Raw genomic sequence first — 11759 nt, forward strand, 5'->3', positions numbered from 1 at the left:
GGAGCAGAACGCCTCATCTTTCTCCCGCGGAACTGCTGACCTTGCGGTTCACAGCCCAATTCGTAACCACTATGCTACCAGAGCTCCTTTTTATCTACATTAGTTACATGTAATTATTCGCAACATTTGTGTCTCAATCAAGATGATGTTGGTCTCAAATAATTGAAACTTACTCAAAGTAGCTGAAGTCAAAAACAGTAATTTATCAGAGGAACCTAGAGAGTACTTCATGGAACTCAAGGCCAGCAAGAGCAGTTGCACCTCAGTGAAGAAAGCAGGAACTGGAAGTAGATATTGGGTTCCAAGACAATCACTGCCCACACTCCTTTTTCTCCACACACCTGGAGTCAAATATAGAGTCCTTTCTACATGGCTAAGATAACTGATAAAAGACCTTGAGCTCCAACTTCAAATTCTTGTGAGATACGTTCTAATGAGACCAGTTTTGATCAGCTGTGTCCCCTTGAGTTGATTAACTCCTGACCAGGACTATATTAGCATATGACAGTGGATTTTCATAGTGTGGCCATCAGACAAGCAGCAGAGACCTAAACAGTGGGCACTTCTTAGAAATGCGATTCTTGAATACTACATCAGACATTGTGAATGAAAAATTCTGGAGATGGGTCCCGAAATGTGTGTTATCACAAGATTTACATGTAATTATGAGGCACCCTAAAGTTTGGAATCTCTGTAAAGTGACCAACTCATTTAGCTTTTCCTTCTGCTTTTAGCAAGGGAAGTCTGGTAGGAAATCTCTCAGTCTAAAATGAACCAGGATGTTTGGCAATCCGGCCCCAGGTTTGCTTATCTGAGCAGGTACTCAGTCAAGGGGACCGGAAAGGGACTCTTAGAAATAATGTAAGAGTAGCAGAGAAATGATTACCAATGGTATTATCAAAGGAAAAAAAAGATGCCATTACCCCTACCCCAGTTGATATTCTAGTATTTCTAGTGCATTCTCTTAACATTTCTCTTTCATCTTTTTAAATGATGAGCAATACAAAGTTAGCTTATCAAAATATATTTTCAGAAGGTTTAACTTCTAGGATTGCCTTGCTTTTGCTCACCTTAAAAATTGACTAGGAGACTATCAGAATTAACCATAATAGCAATGATGAATAGAGAGGCTTGTTTTGAAAATACAAGGTCAAAGCAATATATTTATAAGTAAGTTTTAATTTGTGAGAATCAGAATTTCACATTACAGAATTAAAGTGCCTCAGGGAAGTACTTTGTTGCCATGGATAGTCAAACGTATTCCATTATGGAGCTCACTCAGGGGAAGGGTTCCTTTCATTGTTTGTTCTTTCTGCAAGTCTGAGACTCAAGGGAGTTATCATTCCACATTAAATCAAAAACCTCTAAACACCTTCATCGTAATGAAAAAATCTTTCACAATGGACAGTTTGAAAGATGTAAAAGTTATTCTCTGTCACTGAGATTTTATGGGGAAAGCTGGTTCTAAGCAGTACCTTTCTAAGCTTTCCAATAAATCAACACTATTGAAAACATTTAAAAGTGTCAGTGTGGCATTGAAATTAGACCCATAGAAAATTATGACTCTTTTTGCTCTTCTATTGCTTCAAGAACACTTTACAATGTTGCCAATGCCTGCTACTCCTCCAAACCCTATAGCAGATGTGAACAGAATCATATATTGGAAAACATGATAGCTGTGCATTTATAAGATATTCTTATTGAACAAAGTGCATTAACACTTTCTAGCTGTGTTGGGATTGATAGTAAATCATCAAGAATCATATTCTGTGATATTTAAAAGATACTTTGAATCTACTGATTTAAAAGGTCTAGAGGGGAACAGCTCTGGGGATTTATAGAGTTTTCAAATTTGTTAATACTGGAAATGCTATTTTTTCAGAATGTCTTTATTAACCAAAATAAATACTTTCCAGGGGGGAAGGTTAACTTCTAGGAAAAAAGTACTGTCTTTGGCATAAAACTTGCTTTAATATTCCATTCAATCAAAGAACTGGGTTAATGGCATGCTAAAGTTTAATTCTTTCATGTAAGAAGTCCTTTGGTGAAGATTCATGTATACATGTCTGCTTTATGAGTTAATCCTGGATTAACCAAAGATTGATAGGTAAACCTGGATAAGCTTTGTTGCTGCATACTAGTGAGTTAGTTTCAACTCACAGTTACTCTGTATAGCATTTCTGAGGGCGTAAATCTCTATGGGAGCAGAAAGCCTCAGCTTTCTCCTATGGAATGGCTGGTGGATATGAACTGATGACCATGGAATCAACAGTCCAAACATAACCCACTATGACACCAATGCTCCCCAGATCAATGTACAGAATAATTATTCCACAAATACATTGAAATGAATTAGTGTTTGGCTATTTGTAAACCTTTGGATAGTTAAAGTTCCTAAAGGGGAAGTAATGTCATATTTCTTAAGTAGTTTCATTATGTATTTATTCTAAGCAAAGATCTGAGAGAAACTTGGACCTTAGAGCAACTTGCTGCCTTGTCATTAAATTATTGAGTTGGAAGGGAATTTAGACCATTAAGTCTACTTCCTAATTTTACACATGAGAAAACTAGAACCATGACTTGATCAAGGTTACAAGGTACAAGGTACTTATTTCATGGGGAAAGAACTGATGGTTAAATTGAACTGAAAATGACTTATCCAAATTTCCTCCCAATTTTGAACTATTGTTTGGAAAATCAGTGTATTCATTTGCGAAAAAATCAGAATTTAGTGTTGTAATATGTATGAATTTAATAATTATATATTTAGATACATGCAAAATGGATCTCTAGATTTAATTTTTTAAAACTTGAAAAAATATTGATAACACAACGTTTTCCAATTCAGTCTTTGTCACTTGTAAAATTAAGTCAATGAAACCAATTATATAAGTCATGTTATGAAACCATCACCAATATCCATTGTCATAGTTACTCACCCTATAAACAAAAGCTTAACACTAGATAAAGATTTAGTAACATGTTTTTCTCTTTGAGTCCTCATTTTGCTCTTCAGAAGAAAATTATTTTTATTTAAAGTGTTTGTTTTTATCTGTAGATGTCCTAATCACTTCTGGTTTAAAACTGAGTTGCTCTCGAGTCAGTCAGATTCAGCATACTTTTCTAGTCCAATTTGGATATCGTCACTGGTACCTAACAGCTTGAAAGGTCCCTGTCTCTATGTTAGAACCCTTACCTCCTCCTTCACTCTCCATAGCAGTGATGACTGCAGTTTGTCTGTAGTAAAGTATCTGTAGTGAAGTATTGGTCTGGGCATACTGATCCACATTCTGGCTTGGGTTTTGAGACAGACCATAGCTTACTAATCATGCTCTGCAATGTGACTCTCTTAGTTACCCTATTGTTATTGTTGCTATGTGCTGTGGAGTCGGTTCTGACTCATAGTGACCCTGTACAGGGTTTCCAACTTGTTGATTTGGGGGTACCCAGCTGTATTTGGTCCTTATGGTTAGTAGGAAATCCACACCAAAGTGCTCAATTAATCCTTTCACTTTTTTTTGCGGGAGCCGATTACCTCCATTGTTCATACTCTCAGTTGCCATTTGAAGAAGACTCTCTGGCCACATACATACATAAATATATACACATAAATTAAACACTGGATCCTTCCCATACTTGGGGTTGGTAAGCAGACATTAGACTCAGATAGTGCCCAAGTGCTTTATTTTCTTTTCTCTTGTGCTTAATAGTGTTACACTGCCATTTCTCAGTTGTTCTCCTTGCTTAGTGCCCAACAGGAAAAGACATATCTCTTGGTTCTGTCCCATAGTCAACCCCTATGGTGATAACCCCGATGGGAGCATAGTGTCTCTATAGGATAACCACAAGGTTAGCAGTTCAAGCCCACCAGCTGCACCACAGGAGAAAGATGAGCCTTTCTATTCTTGTAAAGATTCATAGCCTAGGAAACCCTATACAGGGTCTCTATGAGTCAGACATGACAGTACTTAACAACAACCCCAACAGCAACAGGGAAACAAAGAGCACTGGAATGTCTAATAACCTGGTGTCAGGTCTTCCTAGTTTCACTGACTAACCTAGCTGGATGGCACCTACCATTTCCAAAACATTTCAGGCTCAATGGGGATTCCATTTGTCACTTGGGTAGACAAAGGTCAAAGGATTAGTAGTGACTCCTTCGCACCTTTGTTAGATTTAGGATTTAACAATGGTGTTAGAATCCCATTCAAATTTAGTTATTTTGGATTAAGGGTTATTGTTTTCTTATAAAGAGCATTACTGCAGTAATATATATCCTGGTGTGGCACTGTAGGATAAGCACTGGACCACAAAGGCAGCTTGATCCACAAGGTCAAACTCACCAGCCGCTCCTCAGAAACCCTATACAGGGTCACTGTGAGTCAGAACCCATTCAACAATACTTAACAGCAACATGCCCTTTTAGTTTAACCACCAGGGGAGGGGAGAAGTCAGCAGGGAGCCTGGGAAGATAAGAAAGGAGATTTTTATTGATATTTTATTTATATCCCTATGTTTCTGTGGCATTGGTTAAGCCAGTATATATCAAAGAGAAACAATATCCATTTAAAATAATTGTAATGATTTTATGGTCTGCATGCTTATACTAGTCATTGATCAAGCTGTTTGGAAGCCAGTGGGAAGAACATAACATTTTCATTGTATTTCATGAAACTGCTTTGAAAAATGAAAACTAGGTATATTGAGACATCGAGGGAGCATTTTTCAAACACTAGAAAAATCTACATTAAATGTTCGTCATACACTAATAAAAAAGATAGTTGACTTACTAGGACTTTTGCATGTCACGGCAAACATTTATTAAGTGCTTATTATTGGTCACCCATTGTTCTAAGAATTTTATGTGTATTCATTTAGTTCTTTTAATAATTCTGTGAGGTAGCACTTCAGAGAACTGCTTCATGGGGCTTTCTTGGCTGTTAATCAGGAAATCAAGAAAGCCGTAAAGGTTTTCGGAGGGGGCGGGGGCCTGTTATTTTTATGGAAACAGATAGTCAGATCTTTCTCCTGTGGAGATGCAGAGTGGGTTTGAACTGACAACCTTTTTTTTTTTTTCAGCACCACCAGAACTCCTTTTGCTCAAGCTAGTAAATGGCAGAGATGGAACTGTGAACCAAGGTAGTGTGGTTTCAAAGTCTGTATAATTGGTTTCTCAAAAATATTGTTAAGTCTAATAACCCATGCCACTCATAATAACTAGAGATTTAGGTATAGAGAAAGTCAGCTTGTGTGTTCCATATTGCTTTAATTCCAAAGGATTGTAGATGCTTAGTGTCTGCATTCCCTGAGCATATTTGAAAATACAGAGATTCTAGGATCCATTCAAGGCTAATCCAACAGACTGTGTTGGATTTCTGGGATTTGTATACTTTTGATAATACCCAAGAGGTTCTGATAATTATTTAGGTTTACTTCTGAGTCTTAGTGTTACTGATGATACATTTGTTTCTCTGAATGCTGACTTTGTTATCTAAACTCTGTTATGGTTGATAAGTGTGGTCTAGTCAGTTTTGTCTCAGAACAACCCTGCAGGGTTTCTGGGGAGCCACTGTTGGGTTTGAAGGGCTGACCTTGAGATTCCAACTGACCTTTTGGTTTAGTATTTATCCTACAGTGCCATACCAGGACTCCATCTGAACTATATGCAGTGTGTTTTTTATATTATTTCAGGCAGAAGAACACTCATATATAGGCCTGAGGGTAGAGTGAGAATAAGATTTGCATGTTTAAAAAGTCAGTGTAGTTGGAATTTAGTGAAAAGAGAGAGAGGACTAGAAAATGAGATCACAGGGGTCGGATTATGTAGGGCCAGATAGGCTGTGGTATGGGGTTTGCATTTAATTCCAAGTAAAATGGGACATCATGAAAGCTTTTATATAAGGGCTGATACAGCCAATTTTAAAATGTTAAGCATCAAATGAAATTCAAGCAGCTTTTTCAAATAACACATTTTCACTAGTTCCTCTATTTACGAGGGGATTGGTACCTGGGCTGCATTTCCAAAGACTTTCAGTTTCTTCAGATTTTCCACAAGGTTATTTATTATATCATATATTATATGTAACATCATAGCCCCCTCTACTATATAAATGAGACCAATGTTTCTTAATTCTTTGTGCTGGGTTTATACATAAATTTTGAAAATATTGTGCTTTAAATTTATGTTCTGAAATTTATTGTGTGTATTAGTTTTGTACTGCTGCTGTAACAAATTACCACAAATCTAGTAGTTTAAAACAACAAAAATATAATTTCTTTCATTTCTGGAGATCAGTAATTCAACATGGGCTTCATTGGGCCTAGGTTTTGGTTGGATTGTATTTTCTTCTGGAGCCTCTAGACATTAATTTCTTTGCCCTTTCCAGCCCACATTTCTTGGGCCCCTTCCTCTGTCTTCAAAATCAGCAATGTAGCATCTCTCTAATTATTCTTCTGTAGTCACATCCCTTCCTCTGAACCAGCCAGTCAAGATTCTTCAGTTTTAAGCACCAACATGCTTATATTGAACCCACTCAAATAATCCAGAATCATCTCCGTGTCTCAAAGTTCTTAATTTAAACACATGAGCAAAGTCTTTCCTGCCTCACTGGGGGCCATTTTCCTGTCTACCTCACTGTGCTTCTTCTAAAAGAAAGTTACCTTCAATTGCAAATTTTTATAAAGAACTGCTTTGTATAACATAAAAGTTAGAAGTTGGTTTGAATCTGGCATTCACAATGATGAGTTTTTCCTGTGAAGTTTTCTTCCTTTTTCTCTATGAAATCAACAAAATATTTCATCATTTTCTGAAATCTTTACCAGCCCCTTTATGGCTTAAATGTGTACAGAGCTTCTATATTACACATAAATTGTTTTTCTTTCAATTGTTTTCTCTCCCCAAGTATTCTTCCCTTTTATTTGTGCATTATCTTTATGTCAAAGCATTTCTCAACCTGACATTTTTCTGCTGAAGCCTTAGCCTCCCATTGCACAGGCTTTTTATAGTTTCACAGGCGAAACTCATCACAAAGTTGTTTTCATTTGCAACCTGATTATTTTACTTTTTGACACCAACATCATTTTAACCTCCAGAAAGTACAGATGTTTCATATAATATTTATTGGAAAGAGGTTGTAGATGAAAGCAATTAAAATTCTATTAGTGTTCTCTGTTAAGTGTCAGATTGAAAATGGATAGAGATTTAATGTTTTTCTGATTTAAACCATATGCGTAGTAAAGTACATAGCTAGATAACTCCTAGTGAAAGTATGCACAGCAGAACAGAATGTTGCCTTTCCTGTGTTACCACACAATCATCAGCATGGTCAAGTACATCTTTGCAGTTACTATATCTGCTCATCTTCCTTGCCTTCCTAGGTCCTCTAAACCACCAAACAGGATGTCCTCCTCCAATAACTGGTTTCTCCTGATGTCATGTTCAAAATAAGTGAGTAGGATACTGACATGCTGTGATCCATAACATTTTTCCTGGCTAATTTGGTAGGTGGGTAGAGAGCTAGACAGTTTTTTCTAAGTCTGTCATAGTTTGGAAATTCCACTAAAACCCATCCACCATGGGCAACCCCGACCCTGTTGTATTTGAAAGAGCAGCATACAAGTCACCATCGAATAACAAACTGATATATAGGCAGTGAATGTGTGTATGTGTATATGTGTTTAATGAATTTTCTTTTGTAGTCCCTTTCCAATTGTTTCTTATAACCTGGCAGTCAGATAGTTAAACTACTATGTACTTAGAGTTCTACTGAGAGTTTAAATGCAAGTAGAAATGGATCTGATATGTGTTTGTATAGTCATCAACATTATAAATGCTATTATTGTTATCTACTTTCAGAGCTTGTATAAGTCTGTTATATTGAAGTTCCCATTAACCCCTTCACATGTAAATGTGGATTTAGAGTTCTTTAAGCAAGTCTTAAATTTGAAAAGTACATGACAGCACATTTGTATTTCTATTCCACTTAGCAAGAAGGACCAAAAAGACTTCTCACAGGTTTTGTCATTTAATTTGCTCTGTCCCTACATTTTTGTAAATATTATGGCTGCTCTTTGACAAGTCTCTAATTTTTCAAATAGAATGACTGTTCATGAGAGAATTTCAATTTTCAGAACTTGGCTTTTACTTTTTTTCTTTCCTTCTTTAAATACGCAGTTTAAATTGTGAAAATGCCAGTTTGAACTTCAGCTACTCAAATTCAAATATCAACCAAAGTCTCCTTAACTCCTAGGATATTTTATCTTTGCTCAAATCCCTACATTTTTGTCTGTCCACATTCATATAACTCTATGCCTTCTAGTCTTCAGCTTCAGTGATAGGAGGGTCTAGTGCCTAGAACATTCTGAAGAATACATACAGAGTTTTTTTTTTTTTCCTTCAGGTTTTCTTATTTTGTTTCCAATGTTGAAGTTATGGTAAAATTCCCTTGTAGATTAGTGGTATACTTCGAATCCCTAAGAAATGCATTTGTATGTCAGGACAGTTTATAATGAAGATAAAGATGGGCTTCACCATGGTCTGAAGCCACTGGGGAAGCTGGGTTACAAAGAGTGGCTTTTCGAAAATAAGTTTCCTTAATCTGTGAATTAAAACATATGAATCTTTTGAAAAGTATATTTCAATATAAACTAACCTAATTTAGGAAAATATCCAGGACTGTAAAATAGTTACTGGGTAAATTTGAAATGATATTACTGCTCAGTTTGTGTGACTGCTCAGGTCAGCTTACATCAATTTGAAAATATTGCATTTGCAGACAAATGACACAAATATATCATAGGCCTAAAAATTGGTTTATGAAACAATCTAAACATTACATGCAGAGTCAAGATATTTTAAGGATGTGCTTGAGGGAGTGCAAACCTTCATTTCATGGGAAAATAGAGAACTCAGTGCTAAGAAAATTGATGTTATGCTAGAAAATTTCCTATCTGAAATATGTATACAAGCTGTGAAGGGGAAAAGAAAGCCATCTGAATAATACGTAACTTCACAGCATTGAAAACTTAAGTCTAGGCTGTAATGAGTACAGCTCAATACTTTAATTATTTTTATTAAATATTATTCATCCTAATTAAATTTTAGATACTTTTGTATTGATAAAGTGAGGAACTTAGTGTAGTTTGTGGTAGGGTACCCACGTTGAATCCAGTGTGTCTAAGCTATCTATCATGGCTCTTTAATTGGAGACAAAATATCATGTAGAAAAATGATGACTGAACTTGGTAGAGAATGCTATTGCCATTAGTAGGATAGAGCTGAATATTGTGTGACTCCAGGAGGAAAGTTGCTTACAAGTGTGTCAGGAAAAGCTACTTAGAGTTGCTATTGACCTTGAATGTTATCTGTAACCTTGACATTCAGAGGGAACAGTGCATGGAAGTTGTGGAAAGGTGGGAAATCACAGGATGCGATTCAGTATGAAAGAACACAGTGAGACATAGAACTTATGCTTCAAACTGTACCTTTTTCTGGAGATAGCAGTTGGAGCTGCATTTTTATCATAAAGAATATCAGCCTTTTCTCTTTTGAATTACTTTTCTACAGCTAAAAGTCAGGAGATTTTATAGACAAAATTGTTTACAGAAAAATACTTTTGGTTTTTGGAGACATTAGAGATGGCATATCAAGATCTGTCTTGAAGTACAATGCTGTCTGTGATAGGATTATATCCATACGCCTCCAGGGAGACCATTTAATAGCAGTATTATTAAAATTTATGCACCAAACACCAAAGCCAGTGATGATAAAATTGAAGAATTCTACAAACTTCTTCAGTCTGAAATTGATCAAGATGTATTGATAATTACTGGTTATTGTAATGTAAATGTTGGGAACAAAGAAGAATGATCAGTAATTGGAAAATATGGCCTTTGTGATAGAAATGATACTGGAGATCACATGATAGAATTTTGCAAGACCAATGACTTCTTCATTGCAAACACTTCTTTTAAACAGCATAAAATACACATGGACCTCATCAGATGGGATATACAGAAATCAAGTTGACTCCATCTGTGAAAAGAGATGGTAGAAAAGCTCCGTATCAATAGCCAAAGCCAGGCCAAGGGCAGACCGTGGAACAGACCATCAATTGTTCCCACGCAAGTTCAAGTTGAAGCTGAAAAAAATTAAAACAAGTTCACAAGAGCCAAAAGGTGACCTTGGATTTAGAAATCATCTGAAAAACAGATTTGATGCATTAGGCACTAAAAGACCGAAGTCCAGAAGAGTTGGGTAATGACATCAAGAACATCATACAGGAAGAAAGCAAAAGGTAATTAAGAAGACAAGAAAGAAGGAAAAGACCAAAATGGATGTCAGAAGAGACTCTGAAACTTGCTCTCCAGTGTAGGGATGCTAAAGAAAATGAAAGAAATGAGGAGGTAAAAGAGCTGAACAGAAAATTTCAAAGGAAGCTTGAGAAAACAAAGTCAAACATAACAAAATCTCAAGTTGAGGGAACTGAAGAAAAAAAAAATCAAAACTCGACTGTAATATTGAAAGACTATATCATCAAAATATAGAATGATGCAGAAAGCATCAAAAGAAAAAGGAAGGAATATAAAGAGCCACTGTATCAAAAAGAGAAGGTTGATGTTCAGCCATTCGAAGAGGTAGTGTATGATCAAGAGGTCCAAGGAATGATGCTGAAGGAAGAAGTCCAAGGTTCATTGAAGGTTTTGGTAAAGAACGAGGTTGTGAGAACTGATGGAATACAAATTGAAAAATTCAGCAAACTAACGCCATGCTGGAGGTACACACTCATGTATGAGACGAAATTTGGAAGACAGCTACATGGGCAACTGACTGGAAAAGATCCATACTGTGGTCATTCCAAAGAAAGGCGACCCAATGGAATATGAAACTCATCAGACAATATAATTATTATTCCATGCAAGCAAATTTTCGCTAAAGATAATTAATAAATGACTGCAACCATACATTGGCAGAGAACTTCCAAAGATTCAAGATGAATTCAGAAGAAGATTGCTGATGGCAGAAGGATCTTGCCTAAAAGCAGATAATACCAGAAAGATGTTTATCTGTGCTTTATTGACAGTGCAAAGTCTTTTGATTGTGTGGATTATGCCAAGCTATGGACATCATTTCAGATAATGAGCATTCCGGGACACTTAATTGTGCTCATGAGGAACCTATACATATAACAAGAAGCAGTCTTTTGAACAGAACAAGTGAACACTGAATGGTTTAAAATTACAAAAGGTATGTGCCAGGGTTGTATTCTTTCACCATATTTATTCAATCTGTATGATGAACAAATAATCCGAGAACCTGGTTTATATAAAGTAAAACATGGCTTCAGTATAGGAGGAAGACTGATTAACAAACTGTGATATGCAGATGATACAACCTTGCTTGCTGAAAGCAAAGAGGACTTGGAATACTTACTGATGAAGATCAAAGGCCACAGCCTTCCCTATAGGTTGAATCTCAATGTAAAGAAAACAAAAATCCTCACCACTTGACCAACAAATTACACTCATATAAATGGAGAAAAGATTGAAATTGTCAGAGACGTCATTTTGCTCAGATCAACCATCAACACTCAAACGAAGTATTGCATTAGGTAAATTTGATGCACAAGGCCTTTTTAAAGTGTTGAAGAGCAAAGATGTCAGTTTGAAGATTAAGGTGTGCCTGACCCAACCCATGGTATTTTTAATACCCTCATCTGGATGTAAAAATTGGACAGTGAATAAGGAAGACTGTAGAAGAA

Source organism: Chrysochloris asiatica, unplaced genomic scaffold (genome assembly GCF_000296735.1).
Source record: "Chrysochloris asiatica unplaced genomic scaffold, ChrAsi1.0 scaffold00043, whole genome shotgun sequence".
NCBI lineage: Eukaryota > Metazoa > Chordata > Mammalia > Afrosoricida > Chrysochloridae > Chrysochloris > Chrysochloris asiatica.